Raw genomic sequence first — 20915 nt, 5'->3', positions numbered from 1 at the left:
TTGTTGTCCCTGGTTGTTCACTGATTGCTGAGGTTTTCTTTGAGTTCTTGGAGGATCTTTACCCTACAATATATCACTCTTTGTTATGATTTGATGCTATAAAAATAAAATGTAATTGAGCAGCTATGGTGGAGTGGGATTTTGTTTTAGCAACAAACTCAATGGGCACATTTTCAGAAACTGTACTATGTTGTCTGTCCTTCATTTTGGCGGTTCTGTTTCCTGTTTTGAGCGTATCCACCCCCGAGTGTCCCAGACCGGAGAAAATGTGATAAAAAGTGAAAATGAACGTATTACCCTGAACATCTTGCCCTGTGAGGGTCTTTGGTGGATGTTAAGTAAAAGCACTGTCCTTTGCAGGTGATCACTGATTAGAGCGACTGCACCTATGTTGATGTCGACACTATTCATGTTCCCATTTCAGGAATCAAGACATTTATTGTGTTTCCAAGTGTTGAAGTAGTGTGAGAAGGAACAATATAACGTAGTGGGGGTCCCTGTGAGGCAGTATTATAACAAGCTGAAGAAGTAGCAACTGAAACAGTGATAAAATGTAAAATACAAGAATGTGTCTGAGATAATTAAGAAATAACACATTTTTAAGGTGAAGGGCCTTGATACGTATGAGGATGAATATAAACTCATGTTAAAGGTTCGAAGCACAAACATCAGATGTGAGGTTTGGATGTTTGGTCTCCTTCCTCCGTGGAGCTCAGCTCCCCCTTTGTACTGCGTTGTTGTATTATTAACGTCACTGTAAATAACCACACTGAACTTTGAGTCCAACCTGCCTCGCTGGCTGTGACAGGATCATCTAACAACATAATGGACGCACCAGCTCTCAGTGGTTAGGTGTGACCTTGGCTCATAAGAAACGCTGCTGGACGTGCCGATGCTTCGCTACAATACCGGAGAACTCGGCGCAATCGCTCAGTAGATCGCAGAAGTCAAAGGTATGATTAGCCTCCTGCTTCTGCTGCGATTCCTTCTGCTCAGGTCACACAGCCACCTCCTCCTGACACTTTTCAGCGTGGAATGACCTCGCCTCCCCTGAGGTCCTCACAGGTGAGTTGGATGAATGTGCTGGATTCCTCACCCAGTGTTCCCCGGTTCTCAAACCAAAAGAGAACATCTGAATCAGACTGGTGACTGTTTCAGGACAGAGCACTGAAATGAGCCCAGCCGGGGTTAATCTCCAAACTCAGCAGTGTTTTAGATGAAAGCTTAAATCCTGATGCAGCTACTCATCACATTTTCACCACAAAACAAGGTAAACAGAGTGTGGCTGACGTCTCTCTTTATTGTTGGGTTGCAGCTGATGGTGGCAGGAAAAGGCACTCCAAAGAGTTTTCTATAACTCGATTGATTAAAGAATAGATTAGCTGCATAAGCGTGGCACACATCACGGGATTGTCTCATTCACATGTGCGTTACAGTAGTTAGAAAGCCCTTTAATTCGTCTCTCCAAGTCCTTACAAGTAAGACCTCCAGAAAAGACTCACAGCTCACAGATCCAAACCTCTCTCTCTCTCTGACAACCACCCTGAAGAAATCAGTTTGCATCTGTTTGAAGTGCTGATCACTCTTTTCTTCCTTGGCCACCCCTGGTTAAGACGCCATCTAGCCAGTGCTGACATTTTGGATCACATGCTGTTACCAGCATTGCCTGTCTCACGTCTCTTTCCTCTGATTGTCCGTCACAATTTCCAGTTTCGCCTGACCTCTCTTCTATATGACATGTTTATCTGCCTGAAGTTATTCGAAAAGACTCAGCAATGTCTCTCCTGCCTCGTAGACCCTGCGTCTGTACCGTTGACCTCCTTCCCAGTACACCACCACCCACCAGTTGAACAGTTTGCTAAAATCAGAACCGGATACCCTGGAAAAATACATCACAGACGACAAGAACCGAACAGCAGGCGGGTGCTCTCGCTCTCCTCTGTCTGTCTTCGTTGTTGTTGCCTGCTCTAGTGGGCAGAACTCATCCTGGGTTCCCGTATCTGGCTTCACACCTGGAATAGTCACCCACCTTTGGCTGATGATCTCATTAAGGACCACTGGCTAGTCACTCTTTGCTGGATCGTTGAGAAAAAGCCACAGATTCCTGGTTTCCCTTCCTCAGTGTGTGGAGATCCCATCCAGAGCTGAGAGGGCGTGTGTTTGTGTCACGGTTCTGGGTCAGTTTGACCCAGTATTTTGAGTTATGTTTTGGTTTATTTTTGAATGATTGTTCTTTATGTTTCTCTGGTGCTTTGTTGGGTTTTATGATGAATCTGCCTTTCAAGTTACTTTGGTGTGTTTGTTTCCTTATTCTCTTAGTGCTTGTGATGATGATGTTCTATGTTCCAGCTTATTCTGGTTTATTCTTAGTTCTGCCCGTGTTAAGTCTGTGTTTCTTAGTCTGCATCCTTGTGTCTTATTTCCTGTTTTATTGTGAAAGTCTATGTCTTATGTTAGTGTGTGCCGCTTTGCTCCCCCTGTCTCGTTAACCCTGATCTCTCCCAGCTGTGTCTTCCTCCTGTTGCCCATTCCCTGATTACCTCCCTGTGTATATTAGCCCTGTGTTTTCCTGTGCTCAGTGTCGTGTCGTGCCTTCAACTAGCTGTGTGTTCTGTGTCTATGTTCCTAGTGTTTAGTCTCCTGCTCCAGTTTTGTATTTCTTTTCCAGTGTCTCAGTCCTTGGTTCCTCTGTTCAGACTTTTGTTTGTCTTTTGGTGAGTTTAGTTTGTACGAGGTTTTCCCAGCAATAAAGCTGCGCTTTAAGTTTCACTTCCGTGTCTGAGTTCTGCATTTTGGGTCCACCACTCCTGCCTGCCACACAGCGATTCATGACAGTTTGTGGATTATCTGATATTTGGATTCCCTTCCTCCCTGGACCCCTGGACCCCCCTTTGCACTTGTCTTGTTGCATCATTAACATCACTGTAAGTAAACAGATTCTACTTTGACGTTCCAAGATCTGAATCAGAGTCCAACCTGCTATATTAATTAAAAAGTACAATAAATCAGAAACATTAATTTAATGGATAAAGAATCCAAAGTTCAGCATTTTAGGCAACGTTTTTCGGGAAGTATGAGCTGCCACTAAAGCAGTTATGCCCCTTTAATCTCTTCAACCGAATGATCCAGCCCTCAGCTCTACAGACAACAGATGCTGTGGGATTTCTATATTTAGTGACCCATGTGAGAACCAACTGTGTCACAATCAGACACCAGCTGTGGCCTCTTTCTGTGATAGTCTGTCAAACACAGTAAACACTACTTTGACTTAATTTGAGCGAATCACAATCAGGTATCAGATATTCATTCCTATAAGTAATCAAAATCAGAATACTTTATTATTCCCTAAGGAAATTGTGTGGGCTGCCGTTAATAAACAGTAATACATACAAACTGGACTATTTATCAATACAATATGTTAAGAAATGAGGAATAGCACAATACATGCAATATATACAAGTCACCGTGTCATAAATATTCAGGGTTGACAGATGCGATTATAAAAACATATCAAGAAATTGACAGCAACATTACAGAGTAGAAAAGAGCGCGTGTCAAAGGCTGTAACTGTTGCAGTGTTTACAGTGTGTTAGATGTACAGGGAGATGGCCACAGGCAGGAATGACTTCCTGTGTCGGTCAGTGGTGCTTTTTGGTCATCTCAGCCTCTCACTGAACGTGCTGGGAGTAGCCAGCATGAGCTATAATAATGACACAATATATGAATAAAGGTCATTTGTAATTTAGGCTTCATTTCTTTCTTTGTTTGCTTTAACACTACATGGGAGTTGGGTCAAAGCTACTTTATGCAAACCCTCACAGCTTCAGCCACACCACTGCCTCGGTTCATCAGTACTTTACATTCATTATATTTAAAAAGAAAAATCACACTTCTGAGCCACAGCTCAGGATTTATTTCATACACAATTATTATATTGGGAGGTGGTCAGATACATTTGTTAAGAACTAGTTGGAGCGGATGGTGGTTGCACAAAGCACCTGACCTTCATGCAGGGGTCAAACACATCTGTGGTTTAGGGAATGCAAATGATTCAGTGAAGGTGAGGATTTAGGGGTTATGCTCCAGATGTAATGTTTGGGAACACAGTTGGTGGTCTTATGTTGTTGTTACACTGAACATCAATCACAGTAACATTGTAAAAGTGTAAAATGATTACATGATAGCCATGGCAGGTCCACGGAGAAACCAAATGCTAACTATAGCTAGGATCTATTTTAGCCAAGAGGATCTATTGAATCTTGATTTTAAACATCTTTAGATTCGAGTTGTTTAAGTACAGTTGGAGAGATTGTAACTAAGAAAAAGGTATCATGTGCTAGTAAGCCATGTGAAAACTTGGTCACAATGACTGGCTACAGAATGCTAGTGGTGTACGGTAACACAAAGACAATATTCAATTCATTAAAAAACATTTATGAACTTTAACCAGGAATGTGCGTCATTTCCAGGGAAACACTAAAGGATAAGTGATCATGATGAGGGCTCTGTGTTGACTGCTGCTGGGCTCAGAGAGCATTAGGGCTGCTACATAATTCATTTATTACTCATTTATTTTCAGTTTTCATGTTTCAGCATGCTCAACTATGTATCTGACCAATCTGACAGAACGGGGTGTGTGTGTGTGTGTGTGTGTGTGTGTGTGTGTGTGTGTGTGTGTGTGTGTGTGTGTGTGTGTGTGTGTGTGTGTGAGAGAGAGAGCGACAGAGAGACATTACAATAATAATAAACCCTTGGTAGACATAATGATACCAGACTTTTGCACATGTGCTGCCATCGAGAGTCTCTGTCAGTGAGTCGCCTTCGCTGTAGATGGAAATGACTCAGGGTTCTAACACCGAGGTGACTTAGGCCCATTTGACAATAAAGTAACATTACATGTATATGTTCACTTTTCATGTCAACAAATGTTCAAAAACTGCTCGTTTATATATAAATGACTGAAAGGTGTTTGTTAAAGGGGAATGTTAAACTCCCATGTCTTTATTATCATCTTGTATCTCTTGTGATTATTATTTGTAATGATCCCCAAAGGTAGCTTTGATCTTGGAAGAGGATGATGATATCCGTAGTTTATCTTGGCTGGACAGTTTTAGTTAATGCAATAATTACCATAATTGGTGTGCGACTGGCAAGCTGCAGCACCGGGGACGTCCCGGGAGTGTTGGCTCCTCTCTATATGTGCTCAGACAGCCCTACTATCTGCTTAGGATCAGTGTAATAAACATTTGACTGGGATCTGACAGGTTAAAAAAACACCAGTCAGAATGCCATGGCTTCTGCTCATTACAACACTGAATAGTCACAACATACCGAAGTATGCAAACACTGAAGCAGAAGCGCACTGTCGGGCGTCAGACTCCACATCGTACACGAAGCTTTTAAAGGCAAGCGAAGTCAGCTGTGTTTGTGTTAATGTGACTTATTTTGAGGTAAACTTGGAGACATCCTCAGCAATCCTAAATCACTGGTGAGTATGTTTATAGTGAGGCTAATCTTAAGAGAGCGTGCTCTGTGTCTCAGCATGAGCCATGTACTGATCTAAGAGTTCACGGCACATTATGAGTGCAGAGGGTCACTGAAGATCACCGGCACCATATCTTCATGGTTAATACAGAGTTTCCAAGTCATCCTTCTGGCAAACAACATGATGATTTCATTCTCTCACCTGCCAAATAAGGAGAAGGAGAGAAGCCAGTCGTTCATCAAAAAATAAAAAGATTTTAAAAAAGATTTTAAAAAGCCTGCTATGCTGGCATCAGCCATTTCAACACTGACACTGGTCCATAGGAACTCAAATACTGTTCCTGGATTTGCCAGTTGCCAGACATGCAAGTCTGCAGTAAGTTATTTCACATTATCTGGACTCAAATGCAGGACACAGGGAGGAAGTTACACAGGATTTATTGACAGAAAAACTCCAGGCAGCTGGAAGCAGGGAGTGAGGGTGGGACAGAGGACTGGAGGGGACCGGCAACCGCTGGGACACGTGAAAATCCTCAAATCAGAATCAGAATCAGAATCAGAAAGGGGTTTATTGCCAAATGTTGAGCAGGTTTACAACATTAGGAAATTGCTGCGGTGCTTCAGTGCAAACATGGTGTCATAAATAGCACTTAAATAGACATGAAAAAAAATAAAAGTAGGGATAAGAATTAAAAGTGCTACGTAGAAAGATATGTGCATGAGTGCAGGTGGTGATCAGTGCCAAACATGGAATGATGCAGTGACACAGCGTAGGGTCATGTGTTAGTGGCGGGGACAATCATGTGGTTATTGTTCATGTGTCCAACAGCAGAGGGGAAGAAACTGTTCTTGTGGCGAGAGGTTCTGGTGCGAATGGACCGGAGCCTCCTGCCTGAGGGGAGCAGGTCAAACAGACTGTGTCCAGGGTGAGAAGGGTCAGCTGAGATCCGAGCTGCACGCCGCAATGTCCTGGAGGTGTACAGGTCCTGCAGAGATGGGAGTCTGCAGCCAATCACCTTCTCAGCAGAGCACACGACACGCTGCAGTCTCTGTTTGTCCCTGATAGTGGCTCCAGCGTACCACACGGTGATGGAGGAGGTGAGGATGGACTCGATGATTGCAGTGTAGAACTGCATCATCGTCCGTGTTGGCAGGTTGAATTTCTTCAGCTGCCTCAGGAAGTACATCCTCTGCTGGGCTTTCTTGATGACGGAGGTGATGGTGGGCTCCCACTTCAGGTCCTGGGTGATGGTGGTACCCAGGAAGCGGAATGAGTCCACAGAGGTGATGGGGGTGTCAGTCAGGATGATGGGGGGGAGTGGAGCTGTGTGCTTCCTGAAGTCCACAATAATCTCCACTGTCTTCTGGGCATTCAGCACCAGGTTGTTGTGGCTGCACCAGGACACCAGACGTTCAACCTCCCTCCTGTAGGCAGACTCGTCCCCGTCAGAGATGAGCCCAATAACGGTGGTGTCATCTGCAAACTTGATTAGCTTGACAGACTGGTGGGTGGAGGTGCAGCAGTTGGTGTACAGGGAGAAGAGCAGAGGAGAAAGAACACAGCCCTGAGGGGAGCCGGTGCTGATGGTCCGGGAGTCCGAGACATTCAAATGTCATTAAATGAGCATTCACAGGATTAATCATGGAGTGAATTTCAAAATAAACAATACAGTTTGGAGAAAACCTCTTAGACCCAGTATTTAATTGGATATTTCTAGTGGACATCCAGATATTTTGACCAGGATGGTAAGTGGATTTGGGAAAAGGTAATAAATCTGTTGAGTCAAATCATTGGTGATGTGATTCCACCTCATCCTAAAATATGTATTTTAAATATATACCCAAATAATTTTGTACCTGCTGCAAACAATAGAGCTCTGTTAACGACTGGACTTTTGGAAGCCAAGCGCTGTGTTGCTATGTGCTGGAAAAATCAAAAAATATGTGGACTATCTCAGCGGCTTAATAGACTGACATCTGTACTATCTATGGAGAAAATAACTTGTGCATTAAGAAATAAACTGGACAAGTTTTGGGCTCTATGGTCAAAATTCTACAACTTTCTGGAGAACTGCAGCGTGCACACTGTGGACTTAACAGCCTGAATCTCTAACTTGATTTGTATATCTGTCCTTCCCTTCTGTTATGCTTTGCTTTGTTTTTGTTTCTATTACTATGTTGTTTCTGTTGTTGTTGTGGTATTTTTTTAAAATTTTTAAATTTATTTTATTATTATTATTATTATTATTATTATTATTATTATTTTCTAATGTTCATGGTGCACCATGTAAAACCGGTTAAAACCAATAAAAAATGTTTAAAAAAAAAAAAGGATGGTAAGTGGAAGGTGGAAATCAGCACTGGTCAGCCAGACGCTGGATCTCTTCCAGTGTCCTCTGCCTCCAGCTCCTGATTCGTCTCCCTGTTTACCCATTAATCTCAGGGTGAAAACCAGAAGACAGACTGATTTGTACTTAAGAGGTGGAACAAAATTCTTTCCATACCTTAGATGTAAATTCTGGTCCTTGGTCAGAGACGCTGTCCAGAGTTACCCTGTGGAGGCGGAATACGTGGCCTATGAGGAGTTGCTTGGGCTCCAGGGCAGTGGGTATTTTTATTTTAAATCTAAGCCTCTGGAGGTGAATGAAGGGCAGCAGGAGTGCACAGGCTGAGGAGGTGAAGCACCAGAGAGTAGAGGAATGCAGGCTGTGGGGCTTGGAAAGGACTCAACAGTGGGTCAGCAGGTAGGTGGGTGATGAGCAAGCAGGGTGACACTGGAGACACTGGAGTCTGAGGAACAGGAACCATGGTTGGTACAGTGATGATCACACAGAACCAATCAGGCTACAAAGTTGTTCTCGGTTAGAAACTGCCACTGTTTATGCTTGTTGTAATGTTGGCTGCAAAAGTAAATCTATAAATTAATAGGAGGTTTTTCACTTCAACAGGTCCAGTGATGGTGGAAGATGGGTTGATTTCCAGTAATGAGATAAAACAAGAAGGATAAAGAAACCTGTAAAACAAAATGTTTCTGTGAAATGTGCTTTAAGCTGTGGAAAATCTCTCTTTAAACTGTGACTGGAAAGTAGAAATAAAGGTGTAGAAGTGTGTGTCATGTGTATAGTGTAGTAACAAAATTCAGTGTTGGTTTGAAGTAACTATGTAGTAGACTATCAATAAAAGCTGCACCTGTAACCAGGGGGTTAAGTGGGATCTGTGGGTTCTGAGGTTTGCTTTGAAGATGTAGCACATTTATTGTAACACATTCATTACACCACCGGGTATCAAACATAAGGCTCATGGACCAGAAATGGCTTGGCAGAGACTGCTGGACAGATTGGGGAAGGCAATGAAGTGTGCAACCTTGGAAAATTATGAACAGTAAGAACCACGGTGTTACCTGAGGAGGGTGGCAGGCTGTTGACAATATCCACTGCTACCACGTCACAACGGTGGGGCGCCTCTGTCAGTGCGCCCCAGGGTGGCTGTGGCTACATTGTAGCTTGCCATCACCAGTGTGTGAATGTGTGTGTGAATGGGTGGATGACAGGTTGTGTAAAGCGCTTTGGGGTCCTTAGGGACTAGAAAAGCGCTATACAAATACAGGCCATTTACCATTTACCAAAAGTGAACCGGTAGGGCTCTGACAAGCCCAGCGGATATAAAGCCTCATTTCGAGCACAAACAGGGCATGTATTAATATACTCGTGCACATCTTTGTTCATAGACGGCCAGTAGAAGTATGTTTTGTGGAGGGTAATAACGCTATTACACCCAGGGTGAAACAAGTTTGCAAACCTGGATTATAAGTGATGGTGAAGTTGAATTTACTGAAAAACAACCCGCCTGGTTTGATGAGAGCTCAGAAACTCGTGACTGGATGTATGAAAGATTTTTGTGATCTGTGAAAGAGTGAAAGGTTGTTCACTCCCCTGCAGACAGTTCCTCCACTCCTCCAAGGCCAAATTTGCAGTGTTAAGCTGCTTACAACTACAACTCTATGATTACAACCTCTCAAATCAGTGAATACAAGTGTTCCACTGCGCCCTTCAAGTCCCAAATACACATATTGTGCGCACCTCCAAAAAAGTTGATTCTGCTCATCTGGACGTAGAACTTTCAGTGGGAGACACGTTTATCCAACCTTATAAACAGTACATGTGCATAATGACTGCAAATACTAGAGCCACTGATGAAAAATGGGCTGGGAGGTCAGTTCCTTGATCATTAACATGCAAACTGTCATGACCATTGATCAGCAACCACTGATCAATAACCATGAGTCCCATTGACAGAGAGTTGGGGAATGGCTTCAATCACAGCATTGTAAGGTGGTGACAGATGGACCCTTAGGCCCCTCCTCCATTCAGAGATGGTCTTTCGAGGTGGTGGCTCTTCTGTGTTGTGCCATCCTCTTCGCCAGAGGTTGTTTGGTTTCCCCGATGTATAAATTCTGCCAGTCCTCCTGCACTTAACAGCGTACACTATGTTACTCTGTTTGTGTCGGGGACCTGATCCTTGGGGTGGACCAGTTTATGGCGCAGCGTGTTTTGGGGTTTAAAAGCCACAGAGACCTGGTGTTTAGAGAAAATGTGTCTCAGCTGCTCCGATACTCCTGACACGTACGGGATCACTACAGGTTTTCTCTTATGCAGCGGTTGTCCTTCTCTCCTTTATCGGCTGGAGCTTTCTTTACTGTACTTTCATGCTGATTTACAGATGTTTATTGTGCTAAAAGGAAACCATACCAAGTTCATAAAAAGACTTGTATAACAAATCCCAGAACAACACCAGATAAAGGCTTTAAGAGCATAACTGACAGACATTTAACTGGCATTTAAAAAACAAACAAACGAACAACCGTGCACGACGACTTCCACAGTAAACTTTAACTACCAAAACTGGATTATTGTTTTTGTTCAGTTTGTTATTCATATCTTATATTATAAGTAGAAAAAAAAGTGTTTCTAAGAGTGATTCCTTTTTTTGTTCAGTTTGAGGACATAAATGCAGAAACCTGAAAAGTGCTTCTGGAGAGTCCAGCGTTGTGTCAGAGCATAAGAACTTCAACTACACTGTTAACCAATATAATAACACATTTAAGGCATTTCTGCAAATTATGATATATCTAAATATCTAAAGATCTTCAGTTATTTAGATTCAGAAGCAACATAGAGTTATAAATTGACCGCTGCAGCACACCTGCACCAGGGCAAACCTCCGCCTACCCCACTCCTGCTATACAGCTTCTGTCGGTTGAGTGTAGGCAGCTTCGTGTGGTGAAGGAAAAGTCAGAGGGTGCCAGGATCCACCATCAGCTAGTAGGCCCAGCCAGCAGACCACAACCAGGCTCCACCATCAGCTAGTAGGCCCAGCCAGCAGACCACAACCAGGCTCCACCATCAGCCACCAGGCCACAACCAGGCTCCACCATCAGCCACCAGGCCACAACCAGGCTCCACCATCAGCTAGCAGACCCAGCCAGCAGGCTACAACCAGGCTCCACCATCAGCCAGCAGGCCACAGACAGGAGCCTGCCCAGCCAGCAGACCACAACAAGGCTCCACCATCAGTCAGCAGGCCACAACCAGGCTCCACCATCAGCCACCAGGCCACAACCAGGCTCCACCATCAGCCACCAGGCCACAACCAGGATCCACCATCAGCCAGCAGGCCACAGACAGGAGCCTGCCCAGCCAGCAGGCACCAACCAGGCTCCACCATCAGCTAGTTGGCCCAGCTAGCAGGCCACAACCAGGCTCCACCATCAGCTAGTTGGCCCAGCTAGCAGACCACAGCCAGGATCCACCATCAGCTAGTTGGCTCAGCCAGCAGGCCACAACCAGGCTCCACCATCAGCCAGCAGGCCACAGCCAGGCTCCACCATCAGCCACCAGGCCACAACCAGGCTCCACCATCAGCTAGCAGGCCCAGCCAGCAGGCCATAGCCAGGCTCCACTATCAGCCACCAGGTCACAACCAGGCTCCAACAAGAGCTAGTGGAGCTACAGGAAAAGGCAGGCCCAGAGTTAGCAAGCCTCAGGATTGATTGGTGCTGCAGTAAAAAAGGGGCACAAGTATTTAGAAGATGCTGCCTAAAAGAAGTAATATCAATGAGGAGGAACTGGGGGACATAAAGAAATCTTTGAACTTTATGTCAGAAGAAATAACAACCATTGCAAAACAACAAAAACTGATAATCAACTTAATTGAGGATATTAAAGAATTAAGAAGGCAAAGTGAGGAAAAGGACAAGAAGATTGCTATGTTGGAAGTATGAGTGGCAGAGTTGGAACAATATTCGAGAATAACAGATGTGATAGTAACACGTCTGGAAACCAAGCATTCAGACATATGCACGAGTGGCAGCAGAAGAGAGAGGGGAGCCGCCTGAGCAAGAGTTGCGCTCCCTGGAAGAACAGGTAATGGCCTTTTTCAATAGTAAAGGCATTGAAATGGATAGTAGGGACATTGAGGGGTGCCTTACTCTTCCAAGGAAAAACAAGAATCAAAAACCTGCCATTATTATAAGATTTGTTAATAGGAAGCAGAAGAAAGAGCTACTGAAGCAAGGAAGAAAGTTGAAAGGAACGAATGTGTATGTTAATGAACACCAAATCAAGAAAAACGCAGATATTGCAAGACAAGCAAGATTATTAAGAAAACAGAAGAAAATACATTCAACCTGGACATCAGATTGTAAGGTGTTCATTAAGTTAAACGGAACACCTATGCAAGAAAACAGTCCTCATGAACTGGAAAAATAAAAATAATCTTAATTCTAGCCAATATAGAAACCATCTAATAGATCACATTAGTCTCGATATAGCCTCTGCTACCACATTAGATCAATCCCTCTGGGCTCCTTTGATCGGCTCCATCACCTAGCGGGGGTGGGGGGTCGTGGTTTGGTCCCGCCTTCGCCATTGTGGTTGATGTGGAAGTTGCACCTGTAACCAGTGTCACCGTGAACGGGGTGGACTCACACGCTGGACTCCAAAGATAGATGCACACAAGAGAATTTATTATATACAACATCCAACAAATGTATGTACAAAAAGGTGTGAGGCAGTGCTATATACAAAAGGGTGAGGGGCAGGGCTTCAGGGGAATCCAGGAAAACACTCTAGTTTCTCTCCAAACAATCCACACACGACTCCAGGCTCTCTCCTCAACATGAGCCACTCAGGAAACACAAGAGAAAAGGGTCCAGAGGGTCTGCGCACAAAGAAACACTCGTTAAAGCAGGAACACAATAACACAGGAAAATACTTGCAGGAGCTGGGCTTGCACTGACGCGAGTCACACAACGATCCAGCGAAGAACAGCCGCTGTTCCCTGGCTTAAATGCCGGCCACGCTAACGAGGCACAGGTGTTTCTTCCTCCGAGGGCGTGAACCCGTACTGAGGAAGAGGAAGAGAGAGGGAGACAGCTGATCAGCGACCTGCTGATCCTCCAGGCCGTGACAACCAGGGGGTTAAGTGGGACCTGTGAGTTCTGAGGTTTCCTTTGAAGATGTAGCACATTTATTGTAACACATTCATTACACCATGGGGTATCAAACGTAAGGCTCGTGGACCAGAAGTGGCTTGGCGGAGACTGCTGGACAGATTTAGAAAATGTGAATGAAGTCACAAATTTTGGACTTTTAACTGTGTTTTTGTAAGTTTTGTAACTTTTCTTGCTGATAAAGACTTTTCACCATGGCCATGCATACTACAAGGTAGTTAAAACTTACAGAAAAGTTCAGTTTTTACAGAAATTTCAGTTAAAAAAACCCCCAAAACCTTTTCTTTGAATTACAAATTAAAAGTGTATATATATACTGAACAGCTACCAAGAACCTTTGCTGCAGTTGTACACATTTACACGTGTAGGACGACTGAGACGTGTTGTTGAAATATTAAGGCAGAAATCAAAACTTCTTTAGACTGACAGAATTTTTCACTGCACTGCCCCATTGCAGATCAAATATGTCCTCAGTATAGAATGAGTTAGACATCGATGCATTTCTATAAAGTGCTTAAAAAGGTTTACACCTGAAAAATGGTAATATAATTATTATTGTTATAATTCTATTAAATGATTGATTAATTACAGAGCTTGTCCATAATAGTGCATTTACCATTACAGAAACAGAAATGAACATATTTTTATAATGACCAATGCTGTTACTTTGCTGTGGCATTAAGCTTACATTGAATGGTGGTAACAAATAAATTTGTTTGTATAACTCCAGTTTACAATAACAGACACCTCAGTTTAGTCTTTAAATATGTCTGATTAAAGCACTTTGTTTGCTGGGTATTTTAAAGTGCTTTATAAATAAAATTGGAAAATTGGATAAAGTCTCCAGCTATGATGCTGACTCCACTGGGATATGCTGGGTGGCGTTTGTTCACAGCACTGTACAGGCGTTCAAGGACTGTGCTAATGTTAGCATCTAGAGGAATGTTAACAGCTGTAACAACCTCTACTGTTAGCTCTTTCAGCAGGGTCTAATGGTTACTAAATTTATGGTCACTTCTATATTCAATAGCGCTAGCTCTGTGCACACGACAAAGTCAGAATGCAGCACATGAAAAATGAACTTGGACAGTGTGTGGTATTAAATACTAATAATTAGGGAGGATATTAGAATATTATAGTTTTATCTTTTGTGTCAGATACAAAAAGTAGGAATGGTCATATAGAATCTATGATTTATTCTCATTTAAAATATGAACCATTAAATTCATTTTAAATATAATTTCTTGGGGGTCACAGACAGTAAACCGATATTTCATTTTATGAGTTTTAATATATATTTGTGAATTACTCGTGGTTTAGACTGACAGAGAATGACACATTGCAGAGAGATGGTTCACAACCAATGTTTCTAAAGGAAAAACTTAATCATGTTATAGTGTAATTCTAGATTCGATAGCACTGATAGCAGATCAAGCTTTATGTTAATGGCTTTAGGGTGCGGCATAATCTAATTCTCAGTTTCTTCTCTTCACTTAGTGCTAATATCCTGTGCTTTACCACTCAAGGTCCGGTTGGCTTGGGACAAATGTCAGACGCTTTAATTTTGTGTGACTCTTGCTCATAGAGTGTGTTTCAGTCTCTTGTATGCCTTGCAGACGACTATAGGGGAAGAGAAATAACATAGTCCAACATCTGGAGAAATACCAGTTGTTTGTTATGTTTTTGCACATCTAGTATGGTGATAACCCCTCACTGTCCAAAAACCCTGGGATGTGATCAAGTTTTGCTCATGAGTCTTGCAGGAGCGCTGTCCTCAAGAGGGAGAGATGAGTTATTGGTGAGCGCAGAAAGAATGTGAGGATGATTAATGCAGGGAGGAGCATAGAGTAAATGCTTACGTGTAAGATGGTGAGCAAATGACCCTGGAGGGAAAGGGAAGCTGCCAGGTGAGTGCCAGTGAGAGTAACCGAATGAAGAAAGATGTCTGCCTTTACCTTATATTTCCCACAGTTGGCAGCAACAGAGGATGCGTGTTTAATAGGTAGTGGACCAGTGTCAGAGGCTGTGTCCCAATCAAGAGACCGCACGCTTGAAGTACGCGCAGTACGTGTACTACGTACTGCGCGTACTATAAGTACAAAAAGTGCGGAAGTGAGAGGCTTGTGAAATGGGATGGTCTAGCCTTCGTCACCCTACTCAGGTTGCCTAGCAACCATGATACTAACCGCGAGAGACGTTACATACAGCTTCGTTTGACAGAAATGAAGGAAAAAAATGTTTTGTTGGTCATTCATTTTTGTCATGACATCACTTTGATTAGCTGAGTATCTGAGGCTGAGACCACGGGACTGTAAACATGATCTTTCACTCCTCTTTCAAACCATCTGTCTTCTCTGTCCAAACTATGAATGTTGACGCTTTTCTTTCCAAGCTCCTTAGACTACGATGACCTGGATGACTGAGAACCTTCACAGACATGATAGTTGGGCATCATTTCTGTACTGAACAGTCATTTTAAGATTAGTTAGTAAATAATAATTAGCTGTTCATGAGACTAAAATCATCTCACTGTGGTAATGTAAATATAATATGGACAATATTATATTTACAGTGGGGCAAAAAAGTATTTAGTCAGCCACCGATTGTGCAAGTTCCCCCACTTAAAATGATGACAGAGGTCAGTAATTTGCACCAGAGGTACACTTCAACTGTGAGAGACAGAATGTGAAAAAAAAAATCCATGAATCCACATGGTAGGATTTGTAAAGAATTTATTGGTAAATCAGGGTGGAAAATAAGTATTTGGTCAATAACAGACCAATGACCATTGGTCTAGAGGGCAGCCCAGCTGTTAAGTGTGTTACACTGTTTGACTTGTGTAAAACAATTAAGCTTTAGATTGTCTATGTGTGAAATTCTGCATTCTTGCCACTGTTGAAACTCATCTAATTACAGTATTTTCCACTCACTGGTGGAAAACACTGAAAACAGTCATTAGTCTTCAGAGGAGTAAACATTCCAGCAAGTGATGTGGGTGTTTTTTGTATAAATAAATACTGATTCATATTGGCTCATATTGTGTCCTGATATTTAAAACCTTATACTTGACAGAGGATGTACTTCTTTTTACCATGACCATATATGTATGCATGTATTTATATGAAAATACAAATTGAAAATCTTCTGAATAGAGACCTATGGATTCAACTTTACTGTCATTGCACATGTATAAATACAGCATAATGAAGTACAGATTATATCTAATCAGAAGTGCAATAGCAGTAAGTGTAATAGGAGCAGATTATATACAGATAATCTGTTCATAAGAACGGCAAACTCAACATCGAAGTTTACCGGAAGCCCACACACACGGACCAGTACCTCCTCTTTGACTCCCATCACCCTCTGGAACACAAACTTGGAGTAATCAGGACCCTACACCACCGGGCAGAACATGTTCCCTCTAAGCCTGAAGGGAAAAAGAAGCAACACACACATGTAAAGGAAGCACTCAAAACGTGCGGCTATCCTAAATGGGCGTTCTCAAAGTCAGCAAAGAGGCAGAGAAAAGAAGACCAGACACCAGCGAGGGAGGATAAGAAGGACAGACGCAACAACATTGTCATCCCCTATGTAGCCGGTGTATCAGAGAAACTCAGGAGAGTTTTCTCCAAGCACGACATCCCGGTGTATTTCAGACCCAGCAACACACTCAGAGAGAAACTGGTTCACCCGAAAGACAAAACGCCAAAACACAAACTTAACAATGTGGTGTTTGCTGTACAGTGCAGCGAGGAATGCACAGACCTCTACATTGGAGAGACCAAACAACCACTTCACAAGCGCATGGCACAACACAGAAGAGCCACCTCCACAGGACAAGACTCAGCAGTCCATCTGCATCTTAAGGATAAAGGTCACTCTTTCGAGGATGCCAATGTTCACATTTTGGACAGAGAGGACAGATGGTTTGAAAGAGGAGTGAAAGAAGCCATCTATGTCCACTGTGAGCGACCATCTTTGAACAGAGGCGGGGTTTACGACACCAACTCTCTGCCATCTATAATCCAGTTTTGAGATCCTTCCCAGACGCCTTAACGCCCACTCACATCCTGGACCATCTGACCTGATCATCAGGGGTCCTTTTGTCCCTCTGTGGGGGGCCACTCCCACTAGGTTTATATCTGGGACTCTCCACCATTTGACCTTAGAACTGAAGAAGCTTCTCGGATGAGAGGTGAAACGTCTTCAAGCAACTTAAAGAAGTCCAGACGCTTTTCTTTCCAAGCTCCTTTGACTACGATGACCTGGATGACTGAGAACCTTCACAGACAATCTGTTCATAACAACTCCCACCTACCTATATGTACAAATAAGTTAAGTATACAGATGCTGTACAGAGAGCAAACATACAGATTCAACTCAATTCAAATTCGTTTACACAGCGCCAAATCACAGCAACAGTCGCTTTTTTAAAACTTAATACAAGATATTTTAGCTTGAAATAAGTGAACAAATCTGCCAATGGAACAAGTGAAAATTCTCTAGTTTTTCTCTAGTTTCAAGATTCACTGTCTTGAAACTAGTTCCTATATCTTACTGAAATGTTGCTCTGTAGCTGAGTTTGTCTTATTTTAAGTGTAATGAGATCATTTTTACAGGAAATAAGGTGTTGAGCTCATCAGGTAGAGAAGCAGTTGCTCTCCGTACTCTGCTGCTCTGCCAAGTATTCCAGACTAATAAGGATCCTTTTCTGTGGAAGAATATGAATATGACCCACGAATTAGATTCGTAAATGATCGTCAGATTAGTTTGATGCTGGCGACACTTTCATGTGACCGCGCTGGGAAACCATGGGTGTGACGGTTTATCCTGGTCCCAGAGTTAGGGTCAGTGATTCCAGAAACAGAAAGATATCCTGATTATGCTGACCTCGCTTTGTGGTATACAGGGCTCTGAGACAGCGGCTGGGCTCCCTGTTTAGCCTCATGATTAATATTTACAATGAAAATATGAGTTAAACATCCTGTTTCATAGCGTCTAACAAGCGTGGTACAGTTAAACCTAACAGTTACTACATGACGGAAATATCAAACTAAGTAAAGGCAGTCAGTGTTCAACCTCCGAGAGGTGCGAGTTGAGGATGGGACCCGGGCTTTGTCGGCTGGACATGAGTCCGACCGCTTGTGATGCGAACAGGTCAACCACATGCTTTGCCGCATGATGTCAGAGAGTGCTGACATCACTCTCTGACATCACAGCAGATGTCAGAGTGCTAAAGTGGGGAAATGTTGAAGCCAGCAGGACAATTATAAACGGGAAAAATATAAAAATGATACTTACAGAAAAAAATAATCTACATTATTTGTTTCAGCTTTGCTTTTTCTGTTGTTTCAGATTAAACGTTAGATATAACTCTATCCAAGAAAGGAAACTATAAAGATGAGCAATTTAAAAAAAGTTGATGAACAGAAGAATGATAAAGTAACCATCTCTTATATCAGAAATGAAAAATCACTCAAAGCAAACTTAAGTTGTGCAGAGCCACACACATGTCACACACAAAAGTGTTGTTCTGAATGACACTGTAAACTATGTGCAGAAAGAAAGTACTTGGTTTTTGGACATGTTTTACAGGGAGTGCAGAATTATTAGGCAAGTTGTATTTTTGAGGAATAATGTTATTATTGAACAACAACCATGTTCTCAATGAACCCAAAAAACTCATTAATATCAAAGCTGAATGTTTTTGGAAGTAGTTCTTAGTTTGTTTTTAGTTTTAGCTATTTTAGGGGGATATCTGTGTGTGCAGGTGACTATTACTGTGCATAATTATTAGGCAACTTAACAAAAAACAAATATATACCCATTTCAATGATTTATTTTTACCAGTGAAACCAATATAACAGCTCCACATTCACAAATATACATTTCTGACATTCAAAAACAAAAACAAATCAGCGACCAATATAGCCACCTTTCTTTGCAAGGACACTCAAAAGCCTGCCATCTCTGTAGTTTTCTCTGGTCCCCTCCCCAATCAGACCAGGAGTGACATGTTTAGCCGCATGTTCTCCTTAAATTGCTGGCTGTCTGAGTGGTGTCCCAGAAACGATGTGGGCTTCATAGATAATTGGCAAACCTTCTGGAGGAAACCTGGTCTTGTTAGGAGAGACGGCATCCATCCCACTTTGGATGGAGCAGCTCTCATTTCTAGAAATATGGACAAATTTATTAAACCCCCCAAAATATGACTATCCAGAGTTGGGACCAGGAAGCAGAGTTGCAGTCTTACACGCTTCTCTGCAGCTTCTCTCCTCCTGCTACCCCCCCAAAAACCCATCTCCATAGAGACTGTGTCAGCTTCCAAAAAGACAAAAAACAAACTAAAAACCAGCAACAAACAACTTAAACATAAACAATCACAAAGAAAGAACAATACAGTATCCACATCTGAACCAAAGAGTAAAACAGTGAAATGTGGATTATTAAATATTAGGTCTCTCTCCTCCAAGTCTCTGTTAGTACATGACTTAATAATTGATCAACAAATTGATTTACTCTGCCTTACAGAAACCTGGTTGCAGCAGGATGATTATGTTAGTTTAAATGAATCAACACCCCCGAGTCATTCTAACTACCAGAAATCTCGAAGCACAGGCCGAGGGGGAGGTGTGGCAGCAATTTTTCACACCAGCCTATTAATTAATGAAAGACCAAGACAGACTTTTAATTCATTTGAAAGCCTGATGCTTAACATTGTCCACCCCAGCTGTGAAACTCAGAAACCAGTCTTACTTGTTATCATCTATCGTCCACCTGGGCCTTACACAGAGTTTCTGTCTGATTTCTCAGACTTTATATCTAATTTAGTTCTGAGCTCAGATAAAATAATTATTGTGGGTGATTTTAACATCCATGTAGATGCTAAAAATGACAGCCTCAACATGGCATTTAATCTGTTATTAGACTCAATTGGTTTCTCTCAAAATGTAAAAGAACCCACCCACCACTTTAATCACACTCTAGATCTTGTTTTAACATATGGCATAGAAACTGAACATTTAACAGTGTTTCCTGAAAACCCTCTCCTGTCTGATCATTTCCTGTTAACATTTACTTTTACAATAATTGATTACACAGCGGTGAAGAGTAGACTTTATCAAAGTAGATGTCTTTCTGAAAGCACTGTAACTAAGTTTAAGAATATAATCCACCCACTGTTATCATCTCCAATGCCCTGTACCAACACAGAGCAAAGCAGCTATCTGAACGCTACCCCAACAGAGGTCGATTATCTTGTTAATAATTTCACCTCCTCACTACGTACGACTCTGGATACTGTAGCTCCTGTGAAAACTAAGGCCTCAAATCAGAAGTACCTGACTCCGTGGTATAATTCTGAAACACGTACCCTAAAGCAGATGACTCGTAATCTGGAGAGGAAATGGCGTGTCACAAATCTAGAGGATCATCATTTAGCCTGGAGAAATAGTTTGCTGCTTTATAAGAAAGCCCTCCGCAAAGCCAGAACATCTTACTATTCATCACTGATTGAAGAAAATAAGAACAACCCTAGGTTTCTCTTCAGCACTGTAGCCAGGCTGACAAAAAGTCAGAGCTCTTTTGAGCCAACCATCCCTTTAACGTTAACTAGTAATGACTTCATGAACTTCTTCACAAATAAAATTTTTATCATTAGAGAAAAAATTACCAATAATCATCCCACAGATGTAATATTATCTACAGCTACTCTTAGTACCATTGATATTAAGTTAGACTCTTTTTCTCTAATTGATCTTTCTGAGTTAACTTCAATAATTACTTCCTCCAAACCATCAACGTGTCTTTTAGACCCCATTCCTACAAAACTGCTCAAAGAAGTCCTGCCATTAATTAATTCTTCGATCTTAAATATGATCAACCTATCTCTAATAATCGGCTATGTACCACAGGCCTT

At 42.3% G+C, this 20915-nt stretch overlaps 1 protein-coding gene and 1 pseudogene across 1 annotated transcript in view; both read left to right on the top strand.

The window, feature by feature from the left end:
- Positions 1–20915, top strand: part of hspa12a (heat shock protein family A (Hsp70) member 12A) — a 373254-nt gene that overhangs the window by 21200 nt on the left and 331139 nt on the right. The gene's annotated exons all lie outside the window — the stretch shown is intronic.
- LOC147315403 (uncharacterized) lies at positions 11573–12251 on the top strand (annotated as a pseudogene).

This window comes from Aulonocara sp. 'chitande type north' Nkhata Bay, linkage group LG13 (assembly GCF_057382095.1).
Source record: "Aulonocara sp. 'chitande type north' Nkhata Bay isolate Kocher_YH1m ecotype deep benthic linkage group LG13, A_spYH_male_GT1.1, whole genome shotgun sequence".
Lineage (NCBI taxonomy): Eukaryota > Metazoa > Chordata > Actinopteri > Cichliformes > Cichlidae > Aulonocara > Aulonocara sp. 'chitande type north' Nkhata Bay.
The sequence above is the reverse complement of the archived record's forward strand: the minus strand, read 5'-3'. Positions and strand labels throughout refer to the sequence as shown.